Here is a 19,130-nt window from a genome sequence, read left to right as displayed (position 1 = left end):
CCACAGGAGCCCGCCCTGCCTGCGCGGCCGAGGAGGGAGGGCGGGAGGCGGGTGGAGGAGACACCCCTCGCCTTTATCGCTCACACAGCACCGGGGTGTGCTGGCTCTCGGCGCCGCCGCCGCAGAAGAGCCTTCTCAGGGGGCAGCGACTATCGGGAACCCTCCTTATCCTGCCCCAGCAGCTCTGCCCCGCGCACGGCGCCCCGGCGCTGCAGCCCGACCCCGCCTCCCCAGGGCTCGATTCCGCGCTCTCGGTTCTTCTCCCCGCCGCGGCGCCCGACTTGGTTCAGCCCGGGGCAGGCGCTAGGAATAAGCCCTGTCCCCTTTGAAGAGCCTCGGTTCAGGCTCGCCTCCTCCCTCCCACCGCCGCTGCGCACTGCTCGGTGCCGACTGGGCCCTCCCGCCCGGGCGGCGGCAGCTCCAGCTCCAGCTCCACAAGTTCCTGCTGCCCGTGCCCGGGGCGCGCGCACGAGGCTGGCTCGGCCGTCGGGGGCGCCCGGCGGGAGCGGCGGCAGCAGCAGCAGCAGGAGCGGCGGGAGCAGCAGCAGCAGAAGCAGCACCAGGAGGGGCGGCGGCGGGAGGAGGGCTGTTGTGCAGGAGCCGCCGATGCCGCTGTGAGATGGCATCATTCTGCGCGGCGGCGGCGGCGGAGCGCGGCGCGGAGGGGTGAGGAGCCGCCGCGGCGGCGAGGAGGAGGCGACGAAGGAGAAGAAAAAGGTGGGAGGAAGGAGAAGGAGGCGGCAGCAGCTGTGAGGCTGCGAGCCACGGTAAGAGAACAAAACCGGCTGTGCCGCAGCCGCTTCGGCTTGCGGTCTGGCCCGGGAGAAACGCGGCTGCCGTTCTCGTCGCTCCTCGCCGCCGTTCGGCCGTGGAGGAGCGGGGGCGGCAAGGGCAGGGGGCTGGGCACTGGACGGGTGCGAGCTACCCCTGTCACCGAGGGGCGGGGAGGAGGGGAATGGGCGTGGGGGCTAAAATGGCGAAGGGATCTCTACTGAGGTCTTGGTCTCTCTTTTCCGGCAGTTCAACTCGTCGCACCCCTCCGACTCTGCTGGCGGGGGGCGGCGGCTGTTGCTTCTCCCTTCCCGATGCCCCACATGGTACCCGGAGGATTGCTGTGTTTCCCTGCCGTCTCCCACCCTGGCTCGAGTCTGGACGGGGCTCAGGGCCTCTGGGCCCGCACCTGGCGATGGGAGGGAGGGTCGGGGCTGTGTTGAGCCTGTGGAGGTGTGGAGCGGGGGGAAAGAGAGGGGGAGTGTCGCCGGTGTCCGGTGTCAGGCCAATAACCTTGTTTATTCCTGTCTACGGCCTTTGCGAGGGTGACTGAGGGCTGAGTCCTGACCTGTGTCAACGCTAAATGGATTGCGAGAGGCTTTAGTGGCCGGGAGTCAGTGAGGCAGTTCCACGGCCGGCCCTCGCTGGCTTATCTGCGGGTTGAAAACAGGAGAAGGATATTGTTTCAGTTCACCTTCCTTTGGTGAAACCGGGAAGGGAGGAGGTGAAGAGCCGTTTCCCCTCTCCGGTGCACTGCTGTCACTCCTCACGGTGCCAAAGTGTGCCTCGGCTCACAGGCAGAGGGCACGGCGGGGTGCGAAGTTGTTTTGGGCACAGCTCAGGTTATAGGTGTCTGCTTGTCTCTCGGGGCCCTCATGATGTGTGTTTGGGCTGAGCAGACTGTGTGAATTCAAGACCTCAAAAGACCTGTTTGTGTCATTTATCTTTGTTTACATTGTTGCAAAATGTTACAACTCAGTCCAATTGTTTATTTACTTGATTTTATTTGTAGTTGTCTTATTTTTGGAACGGTACCAGTTCTCATCCCAGTTTAAGTAGGAGCTCTGCTTCCAGATCTATAAATGTTTAAACTATATATCAAAGAAAGAAAAGGACTTCACACCACCTCATCATTTTAATGGGAGCTCTTTGATGTTTGGGTGAAACAGTAAAAAGAGGTATTCGTATTTCAGTCGTATTTTCACAGGGCACCTGTGTCATATAATAAGTCATCAGGATATTGTGCATTGAAAAACACTCAGGTTATGCAAGTTTACTGGCTTACTAGGTGATGCAGTCACCACTGCAGGTAGCTGGGTTATATAGGATCATAGATGTGAAAGACAGTATGGCCTTTATAGTAATGAGTCCCCTTAAAACTAGTATTCTGTTTTAATCCCTTTGTGGTATAGAAACAAACTGATTATTATTGTCTGTGATAATGCTTTACTAACTTGGACTGGTTGTTTATTTTTTTTTAAATTGTGTATGTTGCCTTGTGTGGATCTGTGCTGATCAAGGTATAAACTGAGTTATCGTTTCTTGTTTATTTTAGTACTAATAAACATTAAAGAAATTTGGCATAGAGAAAACATCTAAAGGGTTTTTCATCATTCTGAGAAAAAATTTAGAGCTGCAAAAGCACCGTTTACCTGGACTCTTGACAAAGATACTTTCAAATGGGGCAACTAGACATACTATCAGTTGATGTTGCTTGTGTGGGTTTAGAATCCCTTTGTTACCTCTTCGATGTGTATTTTGAGCTGTATTTTAAAGTGCTTCTAGGTTCAGCAACTTAATATTATCAGTAGACTTTCACCAATGATACTGTAGAACTATTCCCATAAACTCACCATTATACTTGAAAACTTAAGAGCAGTTTTAGGTACCTGGAACTGATTTAATCTCTTGGCTTGGGACATTTCATTACCAAAGGAATATGGATTATTTTTGTTGGAAAAATAGTTTACATTTGTTGCTAAACATCAGTGAAAAAACCATTTTAAGTCAGCCAGTGTGGTTTTTTAAAGTGTTGTCAATAAAGTTTAAGTAATCACCTGTCTTCAAGTGCTTCTTAAATCACAGGAATACTGACTGAGTTCAGAGGCAACCCCTTTTCTTGAGACTGTGAAAGCCTTGGAAGAAGGAGAAATGTTTGCTAGTTTTATTGCTTTTCTTTTTTCCTTCTTATCTTTCCATATGAAGTTGGAAATTTTGATAAGTTGGAACTTTTACTCACTTCCCTGTTGTTTCTCATAAAAGAATGTGTGTGGAAAGACATTTCTCCTGGGTTTTGGACACAAAGAAGAATCAGGGGTAAAGATCTGTGACAGGAAGTTGGTATTGCATTCAGTTTCCTCATGCTTCAGTATTCCTATGTCATTAAAACAGTAGGTTTGAAAACTAAGGTACCATAATCAAAAAATCATGGCCTAAGCAATAAATCATGTGTTTATTAATTGGAAAGAACTACTCTTTATGTACTTAGAACAAACAGTCATTGTTAGCTTAAAAACCCCACAAAACCTAAATCCCCTCCCCCCAAGAAAAAGCCCAAGTTCATTTTAAAATTGAATTATAGGCATGGTGAGGTAATGGATGGACTAATAAACAAAAAGAAGTGCTAGCTGCAAGCTGTACTTAAGTAATTCTTGTAAGTTACTCTTTTTTCATAAAGACTAAAGAGAAGGAGTAAAACTACTGATAAAAATGTTGTATCTTTGAAGCTAGGTTAGTACTGCACTTACCTGCTTCTGCACAGGGTAACACTCACCTGCAATTTCATAGCAACTCAAAATCTGAAAAGCTGTTCCAGTATGCCTTTCTGTATGAAAGTGTGTAAACTGGGGCAGGCTCCCAGTGTTGTATTAACCAAAATCCTGTCCTTATGAAATTTGTAAACCAGAACTGCTGAACTCTTCCTTTGAATTCTGAGCTAAGAGATGCTTAGTGACATTCCTTCATATTGCTTTGGTCTTTGTTCAAATGCAGAGGGAAGGAGCTGGTTACATCTGGGTCCTTCTTTAAAGTGTTGTCACTGCATCAGTAGCCAGTTTCTCTGTGTTGGTTCAGATTTATCTTAATCTGCTGACATTTTCCTGTGGTGACAAAGTGCCCATAGGTAAGGACCATTGGAACTATCAGAGGTCTCACCTCTGTTTTCTTGAAGGAACATAATATGGCTGGAGAGAGAAACCTCTTCTTCCCCATCAGCAGGAGCCGGGAGTGTCTAGAAGAGGCATTCCAAAGGCTAATAGAAAAGAACAGGTCCTAGAGTGGTGCACCTGATTATTTTTTCCCCCTGTAGAGCAGTGACATTGCATGGCTTTCACGAAAATTTACTCCAATATTTTCTAAGAGGGAGTAAGAAGGTGTTATTGGTTTTAATTGCTTTCTGTAAGTGAAAAGTTCTAATTCCTGCCACTTGGGATATGTATCTACCATGTTTCAGGACCTGCTAGTTTAACCAGAAGCACACTTAAGTTTAGCTCCATTTTGCAAGTGTGGTGTTGCTTTGCAGAGGAACACTGGAGATTCCAGGGAAGTGATTACCTGTCAGAGTGGCTATAATATGTCAGAATTATTTACAGGTTGCTAGATTTTTTACTTTAAATTTCTTAGCATTGCAGGGAAAGTATCTCAGGGAAACCTTTAGGTTTCTGTTATATGTAGGACTTAGTAACTATTACACATATGACATGAAGCAATTAATCATTGCAGGTTTACATGACTGTATTGCTCTAGCAATACAGTGGCAAAGAAACAAATTTTTTTTTAAATTCCCTCTTCCCTTAGTCAATGTTGAGGTTTGTGTAAATTCTTAATTTAATATAATGTACAGTTTGATAATTCAGTATTGCCAAAAAAAAAAAAAAAAGCATTTTCAAAATCCTGTTAAATGAGAATATGGCTTTGGATTTCACCTATAAATTCTACTGATTTTGAAAAATCAACTGAAATTATCTGTGCTGGTTGTGTTACTGTGTAAGGGCTTTTGACTAAGATAAAGTCTTCAATAAAAATTGGAGTGAAGCATGTATTTAACAAAGCAGATTAAATTATTGGGCTTTTATTAATCACCATTTGGGTTTTTTTGGAATATGTCAGAGATGCTTATGTTCTGCTTTAAGTGTCTAGGGCCTGAGCATACTTAAATATAACCAGTTCAAAACCTGAAGGCTTCTTAACATCAGTGAGGATATTAACTTGGAGTGATGTAAATAGTCTTTTTTTTGTAGTGAAATTCAGCCTCTGATGTCTAATACATGGAATTTTTCATTGGCCCAAATCACTTTGAAATAATTTTTTTCAAATATAATTATCTGTTTATGAAAACACAGTAGGACTGTCTCTTGATTTGTCTTATATGTAAATGACATTGGGAATGCAAATGCATGTTAGTAACTGACCTTCTCAAGTAGTTCAAATGGCACAAAATTATTCCCAGGTACTTTTATTCCATTAGGATTTTAGACTTTTTGTGCAGAAAATCATTGTGGAAATGGAAGAAAACAATATAAAAACCAACGAGAAGAGAAAGTCACATTTTGAAGATAAACAGCAAAATAATTCTGTTTTATGCATTTAAGGATCTTTGCCTTGCAGCCTGAAGTGGGCAGAGGAGAGCTCATCTGTGCTACTGTAAGCATAGACAGAAGTATACAGAGAATATTCTGTGCACATTTCTAGTTACTGGGGCTTCTAACCCAGATTTTTTGCTATAAGCTTCTAAATGGAGCAGGAGATTAGCAGGAGAGGCCTTTAAAAAAAGAAGCAACTAAAAAAGTTTTATCTGTTCCTCATATGAGTGGGTGAAAAACATGAGAGAATTTGGGTTGTATGACATTTCAAGGTAGCCAGCGATTTCTCAGTATAAATCAAATCAAAGGAGCTGTAGTTTTACAAAAGGGTAAAGTAAAAAAGGAAAGTTGATAATCTGTAAAATTGCACAATATTTTTGGGCATTAGAACAGAAAAAAATAACACATCTTCATTTTTGAAACACAGTGCTCTGCTAGTTCTTGAGAAATTCAATTTTTTTTTTTTTGTTTGTTTGTTTGTTTGTAAGGATGAACTAAAACTGCTGAACAGATCGTGATACATTAGTCTTAAAAGAAGACCTTCTTTTTACTAACTGGTATACTGAAATTAACTTTCTTGTATTTCCTAGCATCCACAATGACATAAGAGTATCTGTTTGTAACAATCTAAAAGCAAAATAAAATATACGAGGAAAGCTCAATAGAAGATGAAGAGTAATAGCATGGCCAAACTTCCCTTTTCCCCTTGGGTTAGAAGCGTGACAGCTGCTTTTTCTTAAATTTCAGTTCCCTTTATTCCTCCATTCTTGGCATAATTTTCTTCCACTTCCAGCTATCCTCTTGCACTGTTATCTTTTTTAAAAATGATCACTGTCTTACTGTAGTAGCTGGAAAGATTTTGGGCTTCAAAAAAAAAAAAAAGAAAGGGAAAAAAGAAGTGTGTTTTGACTTGTGGATGTCAGTTATAAGGACACGAAAAGTTCAGTTAGTATTAAAAATCTGATGGAAGACTGATATCTGTGTGTTATTTCAAATTAAAATAAAATAAATCCCTAGTTGAATGTCTTGTGAGAGGTTGTTGGCAAAATGTGTTGTCATGGGATGGTGAGTTAAACCGCACTGTTAAAGGAATAGCTATGCAGAAGAAAACTAGTTGGAATCTTAGTTTGTAATGTGACAAAAAGTCTGCTGCTAATGAACTGGCAAAATCTGTAGGTATTGAAATTATTTACTGAGTAATGGAAGCTGAACTTTCAGAGGGAAATAACAGTGGGTAGTTTAATATTTGGTGGTAGGTACATTTTTTGTATTAATGTAGGAGACAATGTGTGTTGGAAGGAGTAGCTACAACCATTCTTCAAAATGAGGTGTAAATAGTTATGAATTGTTTTCTGAAAATGTCCCATCAGGAATGGAATAAAAAACTGAATATTGGAATGTGTTCAGAATATAACATATACTATCTTGCATAATTTTTTTATGTTACTTACACAAGCATATTTGAAAATGTTACTATTTTATGGCAAATGGTTCTGGGGATCTCCTAGCTTCAGCTCTTTGGACTGTTTGGTTTCTCTGTTGTTTGTATTCCATTTTTGGTTAGGAAAAAATAACTAATTGAGGAGAAAACTATAAGAATAGTACTGCTCCTGTGCAAAATGAAAAATATTGTTAATTTTTAGCATTAAGAAAAGGTGAAGGAAGAGAGACCTTTAGCAGAGGCCCACAGAACCTTGAATAGAATATGAGTGAAGTTCAGCCTATGCTTTTAACCCTGTGTCATACAACTAAGCAAGGAAATGTTAGAGCACACTTTGAAAAATTGAGGAAAGTAGTCTATCAAGAAGTAATTATTACACAATTCAATTGAGATTGGCTGATGTATGATTCAAAAGAAAGAATAGATTGTTATACAGACAAGGAGAAAATCCATTGCTAAGTAGTAGGGATTTTAATAAAAAAGATCATACAGATTGTACTTCAGAGCATAAACTTAAGTGCATTTTAAAATACTTTTTATGTGCAAGTTAGTCTGGACTGCCCCTTTCTTTGTTAGTTTTTTCTTAAATGATTATATATATATATATGTACATATATATATTTTGTAATATAACTGTGAGGGACAGCTTGCTTTCAGAGTTGGTTGCTGTTTTTATCTGCTCTGTATAAATCTGTTATGCTGGTTGCTTGAGTTTCAAAACTTTAAAGACCATAAGAAATTAAAATTAGATTAAATAAATCTGTATTAGCCGAGACATATACTTTTGGCTTATTTTCCTGCATGTTTGAAAATTTTGTGTTTCAATCTCTCCCTGTTAACAGAGGGGAAGTAAGAACATTTTTCCAGATGTTTATTGACACCTCACAGCTTAAAAAGTGGTGGTTAGAAGGGTTGATGCAGAAGATGCAGAAATAGAATAAAGAATAAAACAGGCAACATCATCATGCCACTGTCTGTATCCACAGTGCATTCCTAGCTTGACTGAATTCTTTGTGCATTTCTTAATCTTTTCCATGTTCTGCCCTGTCTCCAAAGCTGTACAGTATAACTGGAGAAGGTACAGAAAGGACAGCAAGGATGACAGATTCATATGGAAGAAGACTTAGAGAATGACTAAGGGTTTTTAATGCTCTTCAGGATGGAAGACCTGTATGTTGACCATATCATGCAAGTGTATATTTTGTGGGTAAAGGCCTAGAAGGTGTTTTTCCCTTGCTTGTCTTTCCTCTGTCTCTAATATCTACCCTCAAAATCAACATGAATAAGGGAATAATTTTGAAAACTGACATCCTTCAGTGGGGAGTTGGATGGTCTTTTCTGTGCACTTTTTGTGTTCACCTGGTTTCTAGTCAGTGTTGCTTTCAAGAATAAACTGTTAATAATTTTAAATTATAGAGCTTAGACTTTAGCTTTTCACTAGAAAGGATACTGACCCTTGTGAGATTGTTTTCTTATAACCCACTGTTTCTTTTATAATGTTATGTTAAACTTAATATGCAATGTATTACTTTGGTCCAGTATTGGTCCTTGAGAAATCAAGCTTTGATCCTTCTGGTAAGACTTGTGTTTTATTAATTTTCATGTTCTCAACTTGTCATTTTTATATAGTTAATTTTGGAATCAGATAAACTCAGATTAGAATTGCATTGGAAAATAATTAGCACAAACCAGCAACTCTGTTTTAAGAAGGGATGATTATTTAACCACTGGAAACCTTAGTAAGGATCAAGTTGAATTTTCTAACACTGTAGAGACTGAAGGGCTATTTTTGAAAAAATAAGTGACAATGCTTGGGTGAGTGCTCTCAGGTAGTAATTGGTAAGATTAGTGCAGTCTGTGGTTGGAAGTAGGACAGACATGTTTTAGTGTTTTAACACTGCTGAGATTGACAGCTGGAAAGAGCCTTGCATAGCACTTTTAAAAAATCAGATATTCAGAGAAAAGAGAGTGAGAACATGCAGTGAATTCTACTTACACCTCTTTGAGCTATTTTTTGAGATAAAGTTACTGGTGAGAGGTGGATCACATCAAATGTCTTACTGACAAAAAGTGTGCAAAGACCCTTTCTTCCACTTTATCTCATAATACTGAGTGGGTTTCTCTTCCTCTCTTTGAATTGCTGTCTCTTACTGACTTACCAAAACAATGGGGAGGCTGGGAGACTATTTTGAAGGGCAGTCTTAATGTATTTCCCATTATTGGTATTCCTTAGTGATGGTTTCTTCATATCCCCATAAAAACAAGGGGGATGAGTGCTGTAACACTAACAGCAGCACTCTTGGTTAACATCTTTGATGTTGTTTCATGTTAGCTAATTTTGCAGTGGCTACAGTAGAGATGTGCTCACACTAGTCGAGGCTGTGGTAACTAATAAGGTGGTGGTGACATGCACGAATTCCTGTGAGTGGATTTTATAAGCTATCTGGGCACTCTTGGTATGTGCTCAGGCTGTCTGCCTGCTCTGAAGCTCACACTTCTCCATTTTCCATTTTGTTATAATATGTTACCCATAGAGCTGAATTAAATATGGAGCTACGGTATGTAACTAGGGTAAAATTTTCTCATTTTTGCACTGTAGATACACTAAAATCTGCCCATATTATAACAATCTATCTTAATACATTTACTTTACATTTCTCATGATGCAAGTCTGATGAACAGTAATTCATACCAAGCATTAGGATTATCCATAACAGAAGACAACTCAGAGAGGCTGAAGACTCGTGTAACTAGCATATAGTATATTCCTGCAGATATGAGGATTATTCAGCTAGATATTAGAATTAAGGAGAAAATATTCTTCCCTGATTTCTTGACATGTGTGTTGAACTGTTGGCCTTTGACTATCACTGTTCTGCTCCAGAATTGTTTATGCCATTTGTTTCACACATTATGTGTGTGATCTTATCTGTAATACACTGAGGAGGCATTAGGATATTTTTCATTATTATTTTTCATTATTTTCATATTGTGGTAGGACCTAGGATCATCATTGTGATTAAGATTCACAAACAAAGTGTACCCGAAATATTTTGCAGTAAGTTACTCTGTGAGCAGTGGAACCAGGTTCCATACAGATTTTTCTTATGATTACAATTTTCTTCTTCATCTGCTGTTCTAGGCCTTTCTTGTAGTAAAAAAATGACTCTGCACTACTCCAGCTCAGATTGATTCAGAGTGGTCTGTGGTGATTGTGTAGCCTTTGAGTGAGGTAGTTTAGATAGCTTGAGCTCATGATGCAGCCCTTTGCTCAGCAAACGCATGAAATTGTGTCTCTTTCCTCTGCTGCACTACTAAGTTTTATGAAACTCATGGGAACTTAGTGTATCAGATGATATTACTTCTCAGTTTAACTGAATCTGATGGTGAACAAATTCACTTAGAGGGATGGGGATGAAAGGAAGAGGGGGAAGAGGCAGGTGGACAGTATGAGTCATGCATGTGATGTTTGCTTGGGAAAAAAAAGCTAAAAAGGTACTTGCTAGTCCAAGTCCATTTGTTTGGACCTCTTGCATAACACCTTGAAATACAATTTTTTGTAAACCTCTGTAACAGTACTATATTTTTTCTTAGACCCTACTGTGAGAATAGAAGTTTGTTGTAGATAATGCATGGATCAATACTGGGGCATTTGTAGCAATGGTCAGTGAATGTGCTTGAAAAATACAGAAAATGAAATAGTTTCGTATGCAGCTTGTTTTCCATATCAGTATGAGTAGACAAAGATTTATTTCCTGAGGTGGAGGAATGGAAAATGCATATAGATTGGCTTAAAAAAGATAAATATGGAAATGTTTATATCAGACCTAGTGTGAAGAATATTAGAATTTGTCCGAAGGAGAAATAGAGGGCATGACTTATGAGGAGCAGCTGAGGGTATTTGCTTTGTTCAACTTAGAGGAGACTGAGACGTGACATTGTTGCTGTCTACAGCTTCCTCATGAGGGGGAGCAGGTACAGAGGTGCTGATTTTCTTCTGGTGTCCAGTGATAGAAGGTGAGGTTGGTTAATAAGGAAAAGTTTTTCACTGAATCATGGAATGGTTTATGTTGGAAAGGACCTCAGAAGGGTGGTCAAGCCCTGGAACAAGCTCCCCAGGGAAGTGGTCATGGCCTCAGGCTATCAGTCTGCAAGAACAGAATAGTGTAAAACATTTCAATTGGAAGGGACTTAAAATGATCATTTTGTCCAACTACCTGAGCAGTTCAGGGCTGACCTCAAGTTAAAGCATGTTTTTAAGGACATTTTCCAAATGCTTCTTAAACACTGACAGGCTTGGGGCATCAACCACCTCTCTAGGAAACCTGTTATGGTGTTTGACCACCTTCTCAGTAAAGAAATACTTCCTAATGTCTTAATGAACCTCTCCTGGTGCAATGCTGAATCATTCCTGCATGTCCTATCACTGCATACCCCGAGAAGAAATTAGCACCTCCCTCCACAATTTCCAGTCAGCAAACTTGCTAATGGTGCATTCAACTCCAACATCCAGATCATTGATAAAAATGTTGAACAGGACTGCCCTGGGATTGAGCTTTGAGGAACACCACTTGGACAGGTCACCAGCCACATGTAGTCCCATTCAATACAACCCTTTGACTTTGAGCTCTACAGTACTTCACCCAGCATATCATGAACCTCATTCCACAGCCGGACACTTTGTCCGGAAGAATGCTATTAGGGAGAGCATGAAAAGCCTTGCTGAAATCCAGAGAATTACATCTGCTGCCTTCCCTTCATTGATGAGGTGGGAGGCCTTATCATAGAAGGATATAAATTTAAACAGGACTATTTCATGATTACTGCAACCAAGACAGCCACACACCATCACATTCCTCATGAGTCCTTCTCTATTCACAAATAGCCAGTCCAGGAGGACATCTTTCCTAGTTGGATCACTGAGTCCTTGTGACAAGAAGTTATCTCCTACAGACTGCAAGAATTTCCAAGACTTGCTCATCATCACGGTGTTGTAGTGCTCCCAGCTCCTTATCTCATAAGGACAAGGGCTAAAAATCCAGGAGTTTCCCCTAATCATCTAGAGAATAATTCATCAGTGATTATATCCTCCACCTTGCCTGCCCTGCCTATTCCTTCTGACCAGCCTGTAGCCTTTCATCCTGGCACTCCAGCTGTGGGATTCATTCTACCAAGTCTCACTAATACCAGTGATATCACGCTCCGGAACTGACCGATGCTTCCAGTTCAATGTTCAGACACATTGTTTAGTTTTTAAGTAGTCCTGGAGTCAGGAGTTGGATGAGGTGATCCTCATGGGTGTCTTCCACCTCAGGATGTTTTGTGATTTAAGAGTAACAGTTTGCTTTCCACTTCATTTCTCTGTAGGTCTGCTATAGTGTTGGCAACTTGGAACTTAGTAACAAAATATTTGCAATGTATCAGGGATGTTGAAGTATCTCTGGAGAAGCTGTTAGTTAAGGTCTGGAAGAGCTAATGCCTTGCATTATTGTCAGGGCCTTATAAACCTTTGTGATGGTTGTGATGTGAGGCAGGAGGAGAGTGCTTAAGCTGAGATTCTACCAATGTCAAAGCAGATCCTAAGGAAGCCTCTACTATATCTATACCCAACAGTACGTGCTATGGGAAAAGATGGGAAATTAAATGCTTCTAGATCCCTGACTGTTCTGGCTGGTCTGAAGATTCACTTTCAGAAGTGTGTTGACAAAAACATAAATTATGAAGATATTCTCATAGCTTTCTTCTCCTTTGTTTAGTTGGAGTAGTAATTAACAATTTTGGGTCCTTTTCCAGTTCTCTCAGCCTCAGGTAATTCTGGGTTTTTTTGGGAGGCAGGGGTGGAACAAGAAAGGTAATGGTAAGCTATTCCTGGGACACTGTCAGCTGAAGATGATCTTGGTAGTACTTTTGAGTTTAAACAGGAAGAAGAAGCAAAACATTCTGCTGACAGAAAATGATCTGGGGGTCCTTACAGGCATGAAGTTGAACATGATTCAGCAATATGCCCATGGGGGCAATGATGGCAAATAATGTCCTGGGCTGCACTGCACAAAGAATTGCCATCACGTTGAGGAAGGTGATCCTGATCCTTCTCCTTTATTCAGCACTAGTGGGGCCATACCCAGATCTCTGTGCAAAACAGACATGGACATGATGGATAGAGTTTAATGAAGGGCCATTAAGGCACTGGAGCACCTCTCCTTTGACTCAAAAGGAAGTTCCCAATATTCATTATTAACATAGATGTGTCCTACAGTTAAAAGTGTTTTGAACAGTACATATTACTGTCTTTTAAAGTTTTACAGATCTTTTTGTTTCTGTGTGTAATATTTATGAGTCTGATGGAATACAGTTGGTTTTGGTTTTTTTTTAACATTTTTTTTTTAAACTCATCAATAACTAAGGAATTGAAGAAACTATTAGTAAAAAGTAAGTACTAAAGGGATCTGGAGCAATCTTATAACCTTGATAAGTAGGTAACTATTCTGTTAAATAGTTTCAAGTTGTTAGTTTTTAATTTTAATAAACTATCCTGGAATTTTTTTAAGGTGGAGACCTGCATTTCAGTCCATCAGTATTTGTCTGACTCAAGTTTAGCAGTGGATACCACAGAAAATAATTTGTTACTCAGCAAATGATGGTCTTTACTACAATCCTGTCCTAAAACTACTGCCACTGTGTGTTTTCCTTGTGTGATGAGAAGTAAAATCAGTGCTCTTAGCAGTATTATTTTCAATGATCAGTGAAAAACAGATTTCCACTTCTCATATTTTCTAAGCTATTAAACAGTGACTTAAGCTACTGTTTATAATACTTTCACAAAAGATACTTCACAGGTACAGAGACAGTTCAGTACTACTCACTGCATCTTAGAAATTTCCTGGCTAATTATTAAACTTACTCTGTTCTTTATGGTTCAGAATACATTTTGTGCCATCTTTTGCCTTAAGTTTGAGCAGAGGACTGTTTCTTAAATTGTTTTCAGGGGGATTCTTAAAGTTAATAATCTTTCATTCATTGAGCATAATGTCACAGAAGTTAGGATTTGTAATGTTGCAGATTCTTTTATTTCATGATGCATATTTTTAAGACATAGTTAGAAAACCTGATGGCAACCTTGCATGTAACATGGTTCAAATCTTAAATATTTTTTTTTTGTAGCATATGGCTTTCATGTGTACTTCTGTGGTGGATAGTTAAAATATACAAGTATAAAATGCAAAGAGAAAAATATACATAGGACTGAAATTTAAAGGTGGTAAAGGTGAAAACAACAAAAAGCAAGGGTTTTTAAAAAAAAAAAAAGATAAGTTTGAATTCATGCACATAAAAAAGTCTGATTGGGAATCCTCTGCTTGTGTTGGAGCAAACACTAATACCAGAAGACACAGAACTTGGTTTAGTCTGTGAAAAAAACTAACATTTCAGTGTCATATAAACAGGTCTATTAAGTTTAATTGAAAGAATCCAAGGCCTTCAGTGTAAAGGATCCAGATTAGAAAACAAAGGCTAGAGCTGTTTCTATAACTTGGACTTTGCCTTTCTTGCGTATGTCTGGCAGGAGTCACACACTGGAGCACTGCTTACTGGGTTTTTCCACTGGACTATTTTTTCTGTATATGCATAAGAGAGACAAAAAAAATGCCTGCTGCTTAATGGCGCTTCATTACTCCGTAGTTCTTGTTCTATTAATTTACTTAATTTCAATTAACTAAAAAATGTCAAGGTTTTTATTTGACATGGAAAAAAAAGAATTACTTTTAGTAATTTAAGGTGGGACTTACTGCCTGCTTAACTGTTACAGTATATTCATTTACAATTAAATATAACTCTTTTAAAGCCCTTACCAGTAAGAAGGATTGGTAATGTGAAATAATTAAAACAGTAGTATAACTAGACAATGTTTTCCTTTTCTTAAAGTTTGTTCTTATGTTCAAACAATTTGGTTCCTTAAGAGTGAGTGTAACAGTTCATACCTAAAGGAATTCTGAGTAGCTGAAGCATGTCATGGTACCATTTTGCCACCTTTAGGGTATTTTAAATTCTGGCATTCTATTGAAAGGAATCAAACCAACAAACATTTTGATTAAATATGAAGATGTACATGAATATAGCTTTTTTGGCTAATACCTTGGCCTGCATGATGTCTCTTGTCTGTATCGTTAGTCCATCACACCTGAAACAAAATATGTACTGGGCTTCACAGTATATTCCTGTATTTGTTCAGAAAAGAGAATGGAATTACAGACATTTTGTATTGGCCTGTAGAACTAAATCTTAAAAAGGAAGAGGACATCTGAAATGAAAGAGGGCAGGTGACATTTTCATGAAGAACAATCAATTAATTTTGTCCTCAGTATGAAGCAGAAAGTTCAGTGGTCCTCAGATGGCCATACTGGTGTTTGTGGAAAATATATCTTACTGAAAAGCATTGTCTTTCCATTGCTTCTTAAAGTAGCAAGCAGGTTTGTGGCATTCAGGGAAATAAAACTTTAGGTTCTCTATTTGACTATGTGTAAATATTACTGTTCCAGTAGACAAGACAAGTTGTAGAAATGATTCTTTACTATTCTGGTCAGTTTAATGAAGGCTGGTATGTTTTTTGGTCCACAGATTCTTCTCCAGATCTGAAACAGACCTGGTCTTTATTTGTGTGTATCCAGTTACTGAGATGAAACTTTCCCAGTGGCAAAGGAAGAAACTCTTGATTTTTTTAAATGATATAGAGTTACTGGTTCTCTCTGGAAGGAATACATTTTTTTTTTTTAAAGCCCCAGTTAATTAGACATATATTCAATTCCCTCTAACAAAATCATCACCATTTTTATAATTAGACTTTCCATTATTGCATTGAATAAAACTTCTGGATTTGGAATGTCTGAATGAAAAGAAATTAGTAAAGAAATTTACCTGCATCTATGTTTGTTTGGGTTTTTTTCCATTTTTTTTCTTTCCTTTGTTCTTGTTTCAGCATCAAAAAACTTCCTTACAACCTTGTACTCTTTGATTTTCATCAGTGTCGTGACTCTCTTCCCCCTGCCCCAGCCCTTGTTCCTTCAGTAGAAAAAGAGGGCCTGGAGGCAGGACCAGGAATGTGAATTGATTTCCTGAGCTCCCCAACACAGCAGAACAATTACCTTTTCCTGAAAGATGCTCACACACAGTTACTTTGTCAACCTGTACTGCATTTTCCACCATGGCAGAGTTTCCCGAGAAAATCCCTCCTTGCTACACCTCAGAAGATCAGAACAGTTACAGTATAGAGATTCTGACCCCTACAACCTCTTGCAGTCACTGTTGACTTGTCCAAAACCTGCAGCAGCATTGCAACAATTGGCCTTTTTACATTAATGAATTAAAGTACAGGATAAAACCAAAAATTGATGTTATTAAGTGATGGCAAAACTAGAAATAGAAAAATCAGAGATCACATACTTGACCTTCTACAGGTAGTTGTAGGAGTAGACTGTGCTTTTTGGATAAGTACTCTGTTGATACTTTCCTGATTTGCAGATCTCCTCATTTGTAGTTAAACTGAAAAGCCATTCTGAGTAATTGCTTGTTTCTGTATATTTAACATTGTCACTATATTTTAACTGTTTTGTGTGATAGGATTTTCCATACGTCGTGAAATTATCTCACAGGTATTTGAACTCTACTATCTTGGTGCATTCTTTTTTTTTTTTTAATCTTAACTTGACTCTTGTGGTATCATTAATAAGGAAAAGGCTTTCTCTGTTGGTTGTATTCTTCTACATTTGAATGTCTTAGTTCTTCCGGAGATATCTCCTCAATTACTGGTTCACAGCATCAATCAATTTATTAATATGTGTTTGCTGCCCCAATGATACATTTTACTTTCAGCTTTACAACAAAAACCTCCACCGGATGTAGCCATTACAAAATGAGTAATGTAATTTTAAATGTATTTGCTTAAATTCCATGAATAAATAGTTAATCTACTAAAGACTGAAAAATAAATTAATGAAATATCCACTCCTGTGGTTTTCTTTTGTTTCTGATGTTTTGATAGCATTTTGAGTTTTAGCAAAAATTCTTCACAGAAGTGTAAATTTATAACTGTTGTTAACTAGATTGACCTCCATGAAACTGTTGATTCACATGAATTAGGAAATGATCCTTTAATTTTTTAGTAGACTACTATGTCAGCCATTCTGTGGTTTTGCTGGGGTCTTATTTTGTCCTAATCAATCTGTATAAATTACCCCAAATAATTTAGACAACTGAAGTAATATTAAAATATCTACTGCATGGGTTAATAACTAGATGATACTCTTCCAGTTGATGTAACCATTATGTGTGATGAGGATGGTTTAGACAGAAGTGTTGTGATAACTGTGGTCTTAGTGTGGCTCCCAAGAGTCTCTCTATGAGTTTTTGTTGTCCTGGACTTTTGAGGATGGGGGTGGGAGGTGTTTGTATGTGTTGCTGAAACGGTTCTGAAAGTAAAGTTTCCCATCCTTCAGACCAATGGTGTTTAACCTAGAATTTGGATAAGGAGGTGTAGCAAATTCATAATCAGGAATGTGTGGTGATTGTAGCCCTGTCAAAATTAATCCCCTGATTTTCAGGAAGATTATAACTACAAGGATGGTGACTCTTACATGGCTGTGCGTTATCCTCTTTTTAAGGTTATGTAGAGTTAACCTCAAAGATTTTAACCCTTAATCAATGCATTCAGGACCCAAGAAAAAAGGATTTAGGGCTGAGGGGAAAAAAAAATTGTCCACGTTGCAAGAAAACAGTAAATAGTCCCCTAGGACATAGTGTTCCCTTGTCCATTAGTGGTTAGGGCTTGCATTATTTGAAATAAAACTTCAAAAATTGTTTAGTTAGAAAAAGATCTTTATCTTTCAGTGTTTCTTTGCCACCTGTGTTTTTTTTTCTCATGTAGACTTTCTTACAAATTAGATCAAAAGTACAGGTATTTTGCTTTAGACATAACCTCTGGCCATGAAAACTTCTCAGTCCTCCAAATGAAATCTTCACTTAACTTGGTGTAATTGCCATCCTAGTTTTTCCTTCACCAAGAGAAGACAACTTATTTGGTTGAAATTTTGTTTATTTTTGGCCATGTAGGAATAGTTTCTTTTGGCCCATAAAGACAGGAGGTCGCTCTTTCTTAAAGCTTCTAGATTTTCAGTATTTGAAGAATCTCTAGTAGAACTTCTAAAAATCTTTCTCAGCTTATGGAAGGTTTTTCTGAAAAGGTAAGATGGTAGTCCTATCCTTGTGCAAGTCTGTCAGTCCTCCTGCTATGTGACTTCTTTATTGTTCCTGCTTAGTTTCATACAGTATATACTTGCTCTCTCTGCAGCAGCCTTGCCCCCCAATAACCTGAGATATATGGAAACATTTATGTCAACACTATTTACTTTCAGTCTTTATTAATTTTAGACTGGTCTTTCATTGACTCTATTCTCCCAGCAGAACTTTTCATGTCCTGTCCTTTTCTTGAATATGACAGTCAATACTATTATCTTATACAATGTCATTAATGCTGTTTTTATCACCACAGTCCATGTGATAAATAGAGTTGTTTTCCCATGTCTCACCTCACCTCTGCCTCCTACTATGTCTGCATCAGTAATTTTCCTATCAAAGTTTGAGTGGCTAAATTTTGGATTACGTTTCTCTTCTTTGCGCAGCTGTGTTTTTTATACGTCTGACCAGCCTTTAGGAGGTAATAGGTCTCCAAAACTCTGGATAAGATAGTTCACCTTGTACCATCTAACTTGGCCAACTTCCTGAAGGCTTTGTTTACCTGGAGTAAAAATGTGTTTGACTGGAAGTGAGTGTGACCCAGCGTGTAAGAAGGAATGTTGAAGGAAGATGACAAATATTGTCATATAAGCAGACTGTCTCCCAGGAGAACCAGCCTGCATCTGAGCTGGTTAGGCAATAGTTTAAATTTAAATTAGGCAATAATTTAGATTAACAATTTAAAAATGTCAGTAGCTGAGTTTGGATAGTTACTAGTGAAAATAACTGATGACTGAAGGCTAAATAATTTTTTTGACATATCCTTGGCAAAGAAGTTTCTAGAAAAAACAATTGATGGGGTTTTTTTTTGCCTTAGAGAAAATTTAATGTTTCCTCTTAATTCCTAACCAGTTCTTGATTCCTAATCAGTTAAGTAAGGATGAGTGGACTGCAGCTTTGGAATCTTTGGTACATGATGAAAACAGAATTAGTCAGTTCAACTAATTTACTCTGTTCAGCAAAGCCCTTTTGAATAGAAACCATGACATAAAACTTTCTTCATGTGTTGTTGATAAAAACCTGTTTATTTTAAAAAGTTTAAATGCTTTTTTTTT

General features: G+C 38.7%; 1 protein-coding gene across 2 annotated transcripts in view; it reads left to right on the top strand.

Annotated features, from left to right (window-relative positions):
- Positions 1 to 561: 561 nt before the first annotated feature.
- WWP1 (WW domain containing E3 ubiquitin protein ligase 1) overlaps positions 562 to 19,130 on the top strand; it is a 62,446-nt gene continuing 43,877 nt past the window's right edge. For both annotated transcript variants that reach the window (XM_050323462.1, XM_050323454.1), the window contains exon 1: positions 562 to 767. The gene's annotated coding sequence lies outside the window, so the exon portion shown is untranslated. The remainder of the gene's footprint in view (positions 768 to 19,130) is intronic.

Source organism: Myiozetetes cayanensis, unplaced genomic scaffold (genome assembly GCF_022539395.1).
Source record: "Myiozetetes cayanensis isolate MyiCay16 unplaced genomic scaffold, myiCay2020 scf1, whole genome shotgun sequence".
NCBI lineage: Eukaryota > Metazoa > Chordata > Aves > Passeriformes > Tyrannidae > Myiozetetes > Myiozetetes cayanensis.
Note: the sequence above shows the minus strand (reverse complement) of the source record. Positions and strands in the feature narration are given on the sequence as shown.